Below are 16212 nucleotides of genomic sequence, written 5' to 3' on the forward strand. Positions count from 1 at the left end.
CGGTGTTAGTACCAACGTTGTTTGATCTTTATCGATTGATTCATTACGCTAACGTTACGATACTGACACAAACTATAGCTTATAACCCACTTTAAAAAATCTTTTATCAATGCGTGGGTAAAAAATCTTTTAAATTCATACAACTCTATCTATGAGGATAAACGAATAACGTTATCAGTACCGTGATACTCTGAACCGATCGGTGTCGTATGAACAACATTAGTGCCAGTACCAGTGTTTCTTTTTATCATTTTCGGTCATGTAAACCATATTTTGAGTTCTATACCAAATACATGTATCATACTACTGGTACTGTAACGAATCGAATCGATCTAATGCACGCGGTAACGTACTATCACAACGTGCGGACAAATAACTTGAAATGTTAAAAAAACACAGATACGGATTTACAATTCTTTTTAAAATTTAACACTAAAAATCAAATTAAATAATCAATAAAATATTACTGATAAAAAAATAAATATACTTAAAACTTATCGGTTGCTAATTAATATTAAAAGTAACAAATAATTAATATACAACTAATAAATAAAAAACAAAAAACCTAAAAGCATCTACTGTTCATCCCCTCTTTGTATTTATATAGATAATAGATAATTCACTATTTAATGAATCTTATTACCAATTTCGTGATTTTCATTTGTTATAATGGGTTAGGATATAATAGGAAGTTTTTTTTGGCTAGGAAGACTAGAAAGTAATCTTAATCATCAATTGATTTAATCAAGGGTTAAGATTAAATGAGTGAAATTGAAGAGAAAAAAAGAGGCGCGTGGGTTTGTGTAATGGCATTCTAGTTAATACAGGACAATAGGTTCTATCTCATCCAATTCCTCTCATTTTTTAAACGTTAATAACTTTTTCATACGAAATTATTTTTTTATAAAAATTGCACCAGAAAAACGAGTGTTTCTAATCTTTAAAACGAGTATACTATTGCTATATTTTTGAATTTTTTTCGAAAACCCAGTTGCGTAAAACGCAATAGACAAAAAACGTAAAAAAATGACTTTTTTCTAAAACGCAATGCACCAAAAACATAAAGAAATATCTTATTTCTAAAACGCAATGGCCAGAAAACACAAAGAAATGTCTTATTTCTAAAACGCAATGGCCTAAAAATACAAAAGAAAATGTACTTTCTAAAACGCAGTAGACTGAAAACACATAAAAATATGTTTTACCTAAAACGCAATGCACCAAAAACACAAAGAAATATCATATTTCTAGAACGCAATGGCTAGAAAACACAAAGAAATGTCTTATTTCTAATACGCAATGGCCAGAAAACACTTAAAATGTCTTATTTTTAAAACGCAATGGCCTAAAAACACAAAAGAAAGTGTTCTTTCTAAAACGCAATGGACTGAAAACACATAAAAATGTGTTCTACCTAAAACGCAATGCACAAAAAACACAAAGAAATGTATTATTTCTAAAACGCAATGGCTAGAAAACACTTAAAAATATCTTATTTCTAAAACGCAATGGCCTAAAAACTAAAAAGAAAATGTTCTTTCTAAAACGTAATGGACTGAAAACACATAAAAATGTGTTTTACCTAAAACGCAATGGACTAAAAACACCTAAAAATGTGTATTTCTAAAACGCAAAGACCAGAAAACACATAAAAATGTCTTATTTCTAAAACGAAATGGCCTAAAAACCCAAAAGAAAGTGTTCTCTCTAAAACGCATTGAACCAGGGCATGTTTTGTCTGTGAATTGTCTGAAACAGGAAGTAGGAGATCAAAAACTGTTTACGAATTTTTGTCTTCGAAATGAGGCAATTTCCAGAAAGTTAAATTTTTGTCTTCGACCTCAGCCAGGGGCTCTGCCCCTTGGACCCCGCCAGGGGCTGCCGCCCCTTGGACCCTACTCCCAGGGGCGCTGCCCCTGGACCCCGCCAAGATTACTTTGTAAAACACAATAACTCAATTAAAAGATCACAGATCGTAAAAATGCAATTCAAATTTTTTTTACATAGATCGAAGCCGATTTCTTCATATTTCTTCAACGATTGACGGAATTTGAATGTTAGAAACACTTATCAGCGATCGAATCGAACGAATCAAGTGATTCGCTTCAAAATCACAGGAAAAAATGAGATATTGTATGAAATTAAACTGTGTATCTTCAAAAAAGTTGAAGAACACCTTGATTGGGTGTTTGAATCATTGATTGGTGACGAAAATCGCACTATAATGTAGTGATTATTGAGATATAAAGTGAAGAAAATGTTGAAGATGGTGGGTTTTAAGTTACAGAGAGAAGAAGAAAAGAGAAGATTGGGTAAACTTGACTAAAATACCATTCATCTTTATTCTAAATTTTGCCACATGTCATAATTCTATTGCTTCATATCCTTTTAAGCCAAAATAAATTTCTTATTTGATCCTCACCCTTGTTATAATACCCCTCACTTACTCAAATGGCCTCACTAATTACTTCGTTTTAAATTTTGTAATAATATTTGTTTTCAATTTTAATTTGATTTTAATTTTTTAATAATATTTTTATTTGTCATTTAATTTGATTTTTATTTAAAGACTTGCATTTGTGAACTTGTTAAAAATATCTAAATATACAGTTACATTTATTATTTTTTTGTTAATTTCAATATAAATTTTATTGAAAATAGAGTTATGTTCAAAATGTTTTTTTATGGTAAACTAGGCATTTAACATTTTTTCACCAAGTAACAATAGCGTATAGAACTGATACCGACGATACATTGGTACCACTATTCAATTTTATAGTTTTCGGTTTTACTACGAGTCAGTTTCAATATTTTCGGTATTTAGTGTTTGCATGAGTAATTTCGGTAGGATATAATTACCCACCTCAACTACCCGACGACAATGAAGACTATAGATTTGTTTATATTTTTATTTTACATTTATGTTTATTAAATATCTTTTGCAAGTACTTGTATTTGTAACTTTGACAAAACATAATTACTCACTTCGACTACCCGATGGCAATGAAGACTATATATTTATTTATTTTTGTATTTTATGTTATTTTTAGAAAATATGTTTTATGTAATTGCTTTAAGATGTATCCATATAATAAATTAGTAGGAAATTCGCGTGATGCGGTGTGGGTAACACTTTGCATTGTTATACTCATTATTGTAGTTTTTTTTATTCGTATATATTTATTGTAGCATCAGTGTGCTAGATATACGTCATAAAATTAAAATACAGCTCAAATGAGAACACATGAATAAAGAAAAATAAGTCTTAAATGTAAACTATTAAGTACTTCATGAAACCACTGATGCGAAAGTAACACACGAATAATAAAGACAATAAGTTTTAAACATAAAAGTTGAAAACTAAGAGTTCAAGTGTGAAGTACTTTCATCTCAATTATCTCATCTATATTGTTACACTACCATTCGTCATCATCAATAGGGATCGAGGATTTTCTTTTACCTCTTCCTGCTTGACTGTTACATATTTTGAATGGCGAGTATCTTCCATCTTCTCTTTAACTGACACATCAATAGTTGGAGCAGGTTTGAGCACGGGAAAAATAATGTTAACGTTTTAAATAATATATTTGATGTTGAAGTATATTTAAAAAAGAGTAACTTTCCAAAATCATCCTTGAGGTTTTGTTAGTGCATATTCTATGTGTCCACCACTGTACGAATAGGCTAGAAAGAGCCTGTATTGAATATTGTATAGATGAGAGTCAGATTATTCGGTTTTGTAAAGTATAGTTCCCTTCGCACAAAGAATTCCTTTGTACAAAGGGACACATGTTCATTCGCACGAATGGATAAGTCCATTCGTGCAAAGCCTCACTCGCACGTGGCAGAATGCCTATATATAGGAGTTGTGAGTGATAGCTTAGGTGAAGTTTTGGAGATCCTAGAAGGGAGATTCTGAAGACATTTTTTCTCCGGATTGTAAATGATGTAAACTCTTTCGGTTTGAATGGAAAGCTTCCGCTTCTACTTCTTCTTAATAATATTCTACCGAATTAGTTCTTTTCTACCCAAACTTCCATCTAAACCCGGGTTTTCGATACTGATTTGGTTAGATTGTGAATTGGCAGGAATTGATGAAAAACCAGTTAATTCTTCGGTGAAAATAAAGGAAAACGGATGAAGCGGAGGGAGCACGGGAAAGCGTGTCGAAAAGTGATATTCAAAGCATGAAATCTGCTGTTCAGGAAGTCTTACGGACCGTAAGCCTGAGGGCCATATGGTCCGTAAGCATTATTAAATGCTTAAAATAAAATGCCTGTCGAAGCCTTACGGACCGTAAGCCTTAGGGTTATACGGACCGTAAGCCTTAGGGTTATACGGTCCGCAAGGGTGACCCGGAGTTGAATGTTTATTAGTCTTACGGACCGTAAGCCTGAGGTCCATACGGTCCGTATGGAAGTCGGTTTTGCGAAAAAAATTGTTTTTAAAACCCTATGACCTTAGGGTTTGGGGATATCGCATACCAGACGACAAAGAGTAGTTCTAGGACGATTTTGGAGCATTTTGGAGCAGAGTGAAGATCATGGAAGCATTCGGTTCGAATTCGGAGCGCATTGGGTTCGGTTTTACCTTGTTTAATCGTGTTCTTTTGCATTCGAATCATGTTTTTCCTTATTTTCAGATTTGATACAGCAGTGTTCTTGAATAATATGAGTAGCTAAACTTCTAAACTACTTAGGTTGAGATGAATTAGATGTTTGTGATGTTATTTTGATTCGGTTTTGACTATTTTATGCGATTTACATGATTTTTCCTAGAAATTGATATTACCATTGCATGTTAAAGTTGTTTGATTAACTCTTGGTTGTTGAAATTATTAGTTAGGCATATAAAAATATTGCCTAGACTTAGATTTCAGTTTGAATCGGTAATCTTAGGGTTTTCGGTTTGAATCTTGACTTTAGAAATAAATCAAGTTAATCAAGAATTAAAATCAATTAATTAAAACTTGCATCCTTGCCTAGTGATTCGAGAGGAGAATTGGGTTTGCTAGGTTATTAGCTAGTCGTTGGTGGGTAGATTGGGTGACTGATAGCTCGGATCCGTTTACTTGTTCCCGTCTAGGGTTTCCTAGGATTTCAAGTTTCAAGGAGTTATCCGCTTCACGATTTTAGGTTCTTGACACCATAGAGGTCATAGATTTGATTTTCATGGAATTTGGTATCGATTGGTCGAGTCAGTCCATCTTAGCACTTTGCGTTTTGCCCACCTTCAAACACGCTTAATCATCTCTAGCGGGAGGCTTATCTAGTGGATTAGGGTACTTAGTCAAAAAGTGTGATCGGAGTAGCATTGCATAAGTCTAGGGATTTGACACCTAGGTAGTTCTTTCTCATCATATCTGATGTAACAACCAACACTTTCGCACTCGTTACTCTCGTTACGCCTAGCACCCGAGATTCGGATCATAATGTAAACTATATCGCTTACTACGCTACATCGCATATTTTCGCACTACATCGCTTATTACACACGTTATATCACACATCACAACGCTTACGCTTACACTACTACATCACGTGAGTAGTTAAACTACTCGCTCGCTCTCGCATAAACTCAACGCAAACTCGAAACGCAGTTACTGGTATATATATATATACACACACACTTGTTATTATTATTATTATCTATGTAAATCGAGGCTCTAATACGCAACGTAACGCAATACTTAATGCCTTGCTAAAATACTTAAAGTACTCACACTAACTAACGCAACAAAACGCATCAAGCGAGCATTCTATACGCAAAACGGAAACCTTTTACACCAAATTGGTAGCCTCGTACGAAGACACCTGGCTTCGTACGAAGCCACTGGCAGGGCCTTCGCACAAGACCACCAGCCCTCTTCTATAAATACCCAGCCACTCCTCATTTATTCTAACTTGCTGCCATTCTTACCGAAACGCTGTCGAATTGCTGTCCAACTGTTTTCAAGTAAGATCTATCATTTTTACACGGTTACACAATGTTTTCCACTACAATTTCCCACAAGATTCACTTCGATTTCATCCAAACTTCATCTTTTTCATATAAACTCCAACTTTTTCATCTTAACTTCTTTATTTTCACACAAATCTTCGTCTTTTTCATTGAATCTTTCGGCTGGTGGACAGCCAAGCGTATCAAACATGGAAACGATGCAGCTTGCACGCTCTCCTGGGATGAGCTGAAGGAGCTCATGAAGTAAGAGTACTTCCCTCCCCACGAAGTCCAGAAGCGAGAAATCGAGTTTTGGGAGATCAAGCAAGTCGAAGGCGACAACACCAGCCTCACAACAAGGTTTAAACAGCTTAGCATTATTTTCCCAAGCCAAGTTGACACTCCTGTAAAGGCCATCAAGAAGTACATACGCGCCTTGCCCGAGTTTGTGGGCGATTTTCTCGAAGCTGCAAGACCGGCTACCATCGAAGAAACCTATCGCTTGGCAACAGAAATCAACGACAAGCTAGTCTTGACTGGATTCTTCTCTAAGCATTCCACCAAGAAGGCTGACTAAATTACCACAGAATCATCCGATGACACTTCACTGCCGCAAGATACCGCCAAGCCCATCCGCAAGCGAAAGTGCTCCAGCCTAAACTACTCAGCAACTGCCCAAAACCCGAGCCTCTCCAAGCAGTTCCACTTTACGCAAAGCATGCCTACACTGGAACTCTCCCCCTGTGTCAGAAGTGTACTTATCACCACGAAGCAGGGCAAACTGTCTCTATTGTACAAATTGCAACTTTTTTGGTCACTTCACTAGCCACTTCCGCACCGGGCCACGACATCAAGGCACATTAGCACTTCCAGCACCGCCGACGCAGCCCGCAGCCCCAGCCACTGCAGCACCAGCAGATGCAGCACCCGTAGTAGAGGCTCCAACAGCAACCACAGCCCAAGCAAGAGTCTTCAACATCAACACCAACCAGGCGCAGAACGACGTGGTTGATGGTACGGTTCTTGACACTGGTACTTATGCTTTATAATTGTTCTATTGTTGATGTCGCCACAATATGCGATGTCGACACTCCCTCTCTCTCTCTCTCTTTCTCTCTCCCTCTCTCTCGAGCCCTCACACTTGGTCCAAGTTCACATACAAATTCTATTACTAGCACTATATAGTATCTCACGATATAATATGTTTTACCCCGACTATGCGTCTTTGGAATAAGTTACGATAAACATGCAAGGACCAAACTAATCGCGGGTGCACACGAGATTATTTTGGTAAGTGCATGGAGATCGTAATAAGTTCTAATGATGCCATAACGTTAAAAGCATGGTTAAGCGTGGTGGATACGCTGCTGGTACTTCCTATATATAAGCGTCTTAACAATGTAGACAAAGTGTGACATCTATTCACAGGACGGAGGCGGTGTGGTCAAAGCATGGTGGATACACCGTTGGTACTTCCTATATATAAGTGCTTTACCATGCTAACGAACTCTCGTGAAGAAAATGCCATGTGGAGTTGAACGTTATTAGACCTCGTATAGTATTGAGACTATTTTTAACACGCTAAACTCCTTCGCAAGGCGTAACATCTCATTACTTCTCGATCGCATCATCGCTAGACTTTTCGTAAGTCTACAACAACGCAATCTCACCTTCGCTGAGATCTATCTCGCTTCGCCATCGCTATCCCTCTTGATGATTTAACACTTATCGCGTCTATCAATCTTATCACTACGATACTCTCATCGCTTTTCCCTCCCGACGCTTTAACGCTTGTCGCACCTAGCATTCACGCTGCTTCGATATTTCGATCGCAGAACCATTCACGCATGCCCTTATCGCTAACTAAGATTGCAATCAACTTCACCGCTCAGTCTACTTGATTTTCCTTTCAAACTTGGTCCAACCATTTACTGTTTGGACCAAGGATACTAAAACCTATCCATACCATGTCGACACACATGACATCGCTCCAAGGGATGGAGGCAATATGGCTAAAACATGGTGGATACGCCGCTGGTACTTCCTATATATAAGTGTTTTAGCCATATTAACAAACTTTCGTGGAAAGATGCCTTGTGGGGCTTGACGCTAATTGAACTTTTGATACTGTTAAAACCTATTTGTTATCGTATGTTTTGAAAATAAATGAAACTTATTTATTTACCAAATGTTTTGGAAATAAATGGAATTTTTTTTATTTAAATTAAAACCTTTGGACAAACAAAACTTTTTTTACAACGCTGGTTTAAACATCGACTTAGTTTAACACCACATCATAAGAAAATTTTCATAAATCAAGTTTTCCTTAAAATATTTTTGTAATAACTTGACAAAACTTTTCGAGAACTTAAAACATTTATGGACCCTCAACTCGTGAGTTACTATTCCCTAGCCAAGCAAGTCGCTTTTTCTCAATCGATATCCCATGCCATCGAGACGCTCTCACTCGTCAATCCTCGATCAATCGCTCGTTCATCCTCAGCTCACCCTAAAGTAGGGGAGACTGTAAGAACCCGCACTTACGCGCTCATTACTCTCGTTACGCCTAGCACCCGAGATTCGGATCATAATGTAAACTATATCGCTTGCTACACTACATCACATATTTTCGCACTACATCGCTTATTGCACATGCTATATCACATATCACAATGCTTACGCTTAAAACGCTTACGCTTACACTATTACATCACGTGAGTAGTTAAACTACTCGCTCTCTCTCGCATATACTCAACGCAAACTCGAAACGCAGTTACTAATATATATATACTTGTTATTATTATTATTATCTATGTAAATCGAGGCTCTAATACGCAACGTAATGCAATACTTAATGCCTTGCTAAAATACTTAAAGTACTCACACTAACTAACGCAACAAAACGCATCAAGCGAGCATTCTATATGTGAAACGGAAACCTTCATGGTTTTCATCTAAAACTTCATCTTTTTCATATAAACTCCAACTTTTTCATCTAAAGTTCTTTATTTTCACACAAATCTTCTTCTTTTTCATTGAATCTTCTTATTTAACCACGGATCTACACTTAACCGAGTGTATTGGGCCTAGCCTCGGCTTCCCAGGTTAGAAATCTACAGATTTCACACTCATCAAGGGTAGGGTAAAAACTCCTTTAAAACTTGATTTTCACATTAAAACGGACATAAAACGACATGTATTTCGTTCACTGGATAGTGGGACGAGGTAGTGTCGAAACCGTCTCGAATAGGACTCGAAAATATCCGATTCAGACGAAAACACAGCTCTGAACGCCAAGAACTGCCACGAATGCGAGCTGGACTGTTCTGTGCGAATCCAGGCTTCGTACGAAGGCACTACCTTCGTACGAGGGCATTGGTTTCGCACAAGCCAGTCCATTTCCCACCTGTGACTTGAACCAAGACCTCTCCGGCCTAAGTTTAATCAGTAGCTTAAGGTTGGAGGGATGAACACTCGATTTCTCGAGGCATGACGCAAAGAATACTCGATTTTGGAACACGGATCAAGCCAATTGCGCGAAGCCACAACCTTCGTACGAAGGCAAGCCTTCGTACGAAGGCACCAGTTTTGTACAAGGAGCCTGTTCATCACTCGACACTCCGATTCGATCGTTTCAGCACTTTGGAGGACTTACGCACTTCTTTTCCCGCACGTAGGCTGATCCGGCGCTCTCTTCACTCTATTCCAGACCATGTTTACTTGCTAAGCATGCATTGTGAGTATACTTGACCCCCTTTTCGCTTTAAAACGCACCTTTTTGGGGTGTAACATACGTTCATACTTAAATACACTTATCAAACCCATTACATGCTTAAACTATTTATCACAAGCGAATGACCAATATACATATTTACACATGATGCTTGATACATATGTGCTAGGACTTTTACTCATTGACATTCCACCTTAGCTAGTATGGTACTATAGTTCGACTCACACCCGAAGGGGTCTAGTTAAGGAACTTCACACCTCTCCTTCGCAGTCATCTCGGGACTTAGCTTGAGTGTTTGTCTTGATAGTATATATGTTGTGTTGTATCTCGTTTATATGTGGAAATTCGCAACGCTTTTATCTACTTTATTATTATATCAAACCTGTATACTTGCCAATACATTTTTGTATTGAAATTATTTTAACGTATGTTGTAGGTTAATCGCAGGTTATCCCGAATCAAGATAGGCTACTTTAGAAACCCACCTAAAATCTAAGTTGTCGGATTTGTATTGTTTGAGAGACATGAAATATGTATGACTTTTTGTGAAATATTTGTTTATTAGTATGGGATAATGTAACACTTTGAAAATTCACGTCCTATAATGTGTTGACACGTGTAATATGTTTAAACGTGTGAAAGACTATTATCGAAGGACTTAAGTTGACAATCATGAAAAGTATGTAAATATACGAGTTCTAAATGTCAAACGGTGAATAAATATATTATACATTAACCCTACATGATGCTCATACCTTCAAACGAATAAATCATGGATCATACGAAGCTAAAAGTGAGAGAATACAAACTACAGGGGTTAAATGTGTCAACATGTTTAAGTTATACCTCTGAGTGACCTTTTGACAAACCCGAAGCTTGGTAACTGTTAATTTTGCTCACTAGAATACACGACAAAAATTTCATAAAGTTTCGTTATCGTATGAGCAAGTTGTGATCAAATTCGTATGCGAGGGATTAAAGCGTCAACGTTGAAAGTTAGGATTTTTCGGGTAACAATAAAGTTAACCGGGGACTTAACGAAATGGGTATAAGTCTTGAAGCCCCTAAACGTCAATTTGGAGGGCTCAATCTGCAAGAAAATGATGGCCAATCAGAGTTTGAAGAGCCAAGGACCATTGCATAAAAATCTAAAGTTCTGATTCTGTGCAGAAGGGCATCGCGCCACGCGACGCCCCAGGGGGGGGTCTTCGCGTCACGCTAAGGGTAGTCTGATGCGAATTTTTGTGTTTCTTGGTTGCCCTTGTGCTTGTGATCGACTTTAAACAATTTTCCTCATCTTGCTTGGCCTCTAAACAACCCCTAGAACACTAGGGACACTTGTTAGAGGGTTGTGGTGAGTAGTAGACTTGGGTGTCAACATTTTGTGGTGAGTTGATCACTATATAAAGCCTCTAAGTTGCAAACATACTTCACACATTCATTCTTGCAAATCTGATCACTTCTAGAGCTCCAAAGCAGAACCAAGCCATCCCTAGTCATGCATAGGACTTTGGTAAGCTTCCTTAACCTTTCTTAGTTGAGTTTTTGGTTAGTTATAGCCTAAAAGTCAAACCGTCGTAATTAACGGTTGACTTAACGGTTCATCACAAATGGTCCAGTGATTAGCCTAATTAAAGGTAGTTATATGTTGGTAGTCATGTGGGCTTTAAACCCCTAAAAGGGCACCCTCTGATTCCCACTCTAACTAGTCCGAATGTCGAGTCAAACTTGCTTAGAAAAAGTCAACAGAATGCTATTTTGTGATTTTGTGCATAATCAGTAATGTAGATAGCGTGTAACCTGTTTTAACACTCATATAACATAATAATAAGTATATTAACTAGTCTAAGCTTGTTTGATCCGACCATTTACTGTTTTGACCCGGTTCGGAGCCGAAAGTCGCAAAACTTTGACTTTTGCTTTGACTTCAGTTCTGACCCGTTATGGTATGATTTAGATATGCCTTAGGACTCTCTTAGGACCAGGTTACATGATGGTATAGCCCTATGTGACCGGTTCGTTGTTTGTCCGAGTCTTTAGCACATTTCCGTTAAATGCTTAAAAGTTGACCGTAACGCCCTTTTCACTTTAAAACGAGAATTTTGGACAAGTGAAAGGACAACAACCTTATTTACTGATTTCTAAGCATGTCCCTAAAATTTCACGTCAATCCGAGGTCCAGAATAGGAGTTATGCTAAATAGCGCAATTACGGGAACTTTAGTAATTAAACGGCGCAATTAGCATAACGCCTATATAAACCCAGATTTCAACACCAAACCTTTTACACACTGATGTAAAATAATATTTTGGAATTTTTAAAGATTTTTAATTATTTTTAACCTGCTCATAACCTACGGTTATGGCATCGGTTCGGTAAATACCGAATATACCCTTTTCAAGCATAACTTGAGTTCTACAAGGTCTTTTGACCCGATTCCAGTTGCTACTGATTTTAAATAATAAATAGAGTATTTTAGACTTTATAAACTGTTCGGAAAACTCAGATTTCCTGTAGAACTCAGAAACCTCTTTTATAATCTTTAAAATGACCGAAATACCCCTACGGGGCATATAATGGATTTAAACTCGCTACAGGCATTATGGAAGGTATCTTACTGATACCACAACCTCTTTAAAGCATATTGGCTTAGGAAACTTGTGTAGGTCTCTTACGGTTACCCGTTACGCCTTTTGCGCGCACGGTTCGGCTTTTGTAACTAGTTTACATAAACTAGCCGAAACGGGTCAAACCTTATCGTTTTGACCTCAAAATCCAGAGTGTGGTTATATTACCCATATAAAACAAGTCTTCAAACTTGTTGGGTCCAAATCACATTCCATTCCTGGTTTTCGCCTTTCACGCGATTAAACCATAATTATCCTTTGAAACTGACCGGTCTAAGCTAAGGCTTAATTAAAGACCCGTTAGAAATCTAATAGGTCATTATAAACCTTCGTTCCAGATTAGGAGCCCAGTAAAAGTACTTGCATTTGCTGTATTTGATTGATACTTTGCTCAGGTAAATACTCTTAACTTATTGTCCCTATACAGGCTTGGGATACGGTACTGTACCGCTTGGTCGGGTATGTAGTCATTTAAATCGGATTGTGATTAATGTATTTACATAACCCGCTTTGTTCTGTATTATTTGATGTATGGCCCTTAGGGTTAAATGACCATGTCCTGGATATCCTTGGCATCATTTTATGAAATGGCCACGACCTAAGCACGGGGTGTAGGCGTACACCTGACAGATGCATTATGTAAAAACTGGTAATCCACTAAAGGAATCTACCTTATGGGCATTATACCGGTGGCGTGTCAGATAACTTAAACCGGCTCTTCTAACCGGTACTAATGGACGGCAAATAAGTAAATCTGTATACAAGATTATATACAAATAATTGTCCCAAGTTATAAAGATATTTTGTGCCGAAGTGCATTCAAATCAATTTACAAACTCTTTTCAGAACGAGTCAGTTGAGTTGTATTTACCAGTTTAAACTGACGTATTTTCCAAAAAGGTTAAGTGCAGGTGCTAGACGTAATAGGCTGGCTACTCCAGACATCATTACTCAAGTCTCGCAAGCTCTAGATGTCAAAGTCTGTTGAACTATTGTTTCTGTTTTGTTATCGATCCGCCTGTGGATCTTTTTACTCTCCGTTGTAATACTGGATATTACTTATATTCGGATTGTAATATATTTTACCTTTTGCTATCGCTGTGCATTCATATAATTGTGTTGTTTGACTATTATGTTGCCAACCATGTCACGGTAATCCCCCACCGGGCCCACCGGTGAGACACGTGGAAATCGGGGTGTGACAGATAATGAACTTGCTAAATATTGTCGCTAAATTAGTCGTTATGGATTCTCTTGAGCAATCTGATTCGCTTAGTGTCACGCCCTGATGATTCCCCCATCGGTTGGGGTGTGACATCTGATCTTAGATCCAGTCTCCGAGTTTGATTGCTTGTTTCGTTCCGTCTGTTGTCTTGTGCTGTTTGCGTGAAATTCCTATTTACTGCTTTATAAATCAGTTGGGTTATTAGAGATTCACAAAATTCCCAATTAAAATTAGCTAGGTTTTTGATAGAGGTTAAGTATCAAACTTTTGCCCATAGTGTCCACAGATTGACATCCGATCTTGCTATCTACACTACACTGCGACCAGTGCACTTGCCGATTGTGTGTTGTTTAGTAGTGATTCCATTTTAAAACTTGTTTCGAAATTAATATCTACACCTTCCACACATTAAGTTTTTGGCGCCATTGCTGGGGATAGTGGCTATTTCGAGAACGACCAGAGTTGTCAATCTAGTTTTTTACGTGCTTTATTAGATTTTTTTGCCTTTAGGTACCTTTGCTTGTAATTTGTGCCTTTAGGTTTAGGTTGCTTTTCAATTTTTAGTTTAGTAATTGTTTATGCCACAAACTCGTTCACAGGGACCGCAAACATTCTTTGCTTCTTTTGAGCCCGAGCGAGATTTCCACGAGCGTCTTCGCGCCACCCGAGCTACTAAGGTACACTTTGTTCTTCCTACTTTCATTATGGACGGTCAAGGTGATCCCCCAACTAGGAGAGTTGTCGCTGACTACGCCCGGCTGAAAGCGGCCGGTACTCGATCCAGCATTGCCCGACCCGCTATTGGTGTCAATAGCAGGCAGATTCCGCAACAGATCATCAGAATGGTTACTAACACCATCCAGTTCGACGGGTTGCCTTCTGAGGACCCGAATGTTTATCTGTCCCATTTCTCGGGAATCTGTGATACGTTCAAGGTGTAGGGCGTTAACGAGGATGCCTGCAAGCTGCGCTTATTCCCATTCTAACTTGCTGACCGAGCCCATGCTTGGTTGAAATCCCTTCCTGCGGGATCCATCACCACTTGGGCCGAGATGCAAGAAAAGTTCTTAGGTAAGTATTTTCCCCTGCCAAAACTACTCGTCTGAGGAGCATGATTCAGGAGTTCCGCCAGAAAGAGGGAGAGTCTTTTACGAGACGTGGGAGCGATTCAAAGAGCTATGGACCAAGTGTCCTCATCATGGGTTCGAGGATTGGGCGTTAGTTGAGAAGTTTTATCATGGAGTGATACCGACCACGAGGAATATGCTGAACACCACTACTGGTGGTAATCTGATGACCACCAAAACACCAGAGGAGTGCAGTGAGATGTTTGAGGACATAGCGATGAGCAGCTATGAGTATCCTGATTCTAGAGACCCGGCTACTGCACCGAGAGGTGCACACAAAGTCGATTCTAACACCACTCTGCAGGCTTAGGTTGACCTCTTGACGAAGTAGATGAAGGATATGCTAGCGAAGAAGGAGCAACTATGTGAGATCTGCATGGGAGGTCACGACACGGCTGCATGTCCCATTGCTCCTAAGGATTTTCTGTAGAAGGTAGAGTACGTGGGCGACCAGAATCATAATAACTTAAGAAATTACTACAATCCCGGTTGGAGGAACCACCTGAACTTTAGTTGGAAGAATAGTAACCCGTCAGGGTTTCAGCCGTGTCAGCATTTATTCCAGGACGCAAGTGTAGGGTCGAGTGGTGGGGATAAGAACCCTACATTGGAAGAGATGCTGAGGCAGAACTAGGAGACGATGAAGTAGAATTAGGAGACCCTGGTCAAGTAGACACAGCTACTGACCCAATTCATGACCAGAGAAGAGACACGACATCAGGAGAACCAGTCGAGGTTCATGGAGCACGAGGCTTTCATTAAGAATCAGAACACCACTTTTCAAAATCTTGAGAGGACTATAGGGGCGATGTCGGATAAGTTGAGCCAGAGACCTCAGGGTAGTCTTCCTAGCAACACCACTCTTAATCTGAAAATGTTGCTGAGGAGAATGATAAGACTGAGCTGGTGAGTGAAGAAAAGATGTCTGAAGTTGAGAAGGTGAAAGAGACAGAAAAGGTGGTTGAAGTAGTGAAAACAATCGAAGTTGAAAAGATTGTTGAAGTTGTAAAGCCTTGTGAGAAGTGTTTGGAAGCTTGCAAGGGATGCGCAACAAAAAATGAGATAATTGCTGAGTATGAGAAGAAGAAGGAGCAGTTACTGTTCAACCTCAACTACGTGAAAGAATCCTATGATGTCTTGAACAAAACAGTAACTGGTCTCCAAAAGACAAACTCAGAAAGAGAACAAGCACTGACGATGATGAATGCAGTCATGATGACAAAGCAAAAAGCAATCAACTTCTACATCGAAGAGAGTGCTAAGTGGAAGCAAGAGTTGGAGACAGAGAAAATCGAGAATGAGAGAATTAGAGGTTTATTACAAAGTTATTCAAGTTCTGATTATCTTATTGATCGTATTTACCCAACTGTTGCAGGAATGGAAGCTTTTCAAGAAGAGAAGATAAAGAAGAAGAAAGACTGTGGTAAGAAACCGGCTGTTAGTTATAACAAGTGTCCGCCTCCAATTTGGGAAGGATATTCACCTAGAAAACCAAACGAGGAGCAACTTGAATAAGCAGTCAATATAAAGCTAAAAACCGACACAACTGATGATTTACCA

The 16212-nt window shown here is 38.5% G+C and overlaps 1 non-coding gene across 1 annotated transcript; it reads right to left on the reverse strand.

Moving 5' to 3' along the window:
- Positions 1–14624: 14624 nt before the first annotated feature.
- LOC118486181 lies at positions 14625–14730 on the reverse strand. The gene has a single exon (XR_004878036.1). It is a non-coding gene; the product is annotated as a small nucleolar RNA R71 (small nucleolar RNA).
- Between the last annotated feature and the right edge of the window lie 1482 nt (positions 14731–16212).

Source organism: Helianthus annuus, chromosome 13 (genome assembly GCF_002127325.2).
Source record: "Helianthus annuus cultivar XRQ/B chromosome 13, HanXRQr2.0-SUNRISE, whole genome shotgun sequence".
Taxonomy (NCBI): Eukaryota; Viridiplantae; Streptophyta; class Magnoliopsida; order Asterales; family Asteraceae; genus Helianthus; species Helianthus annuus.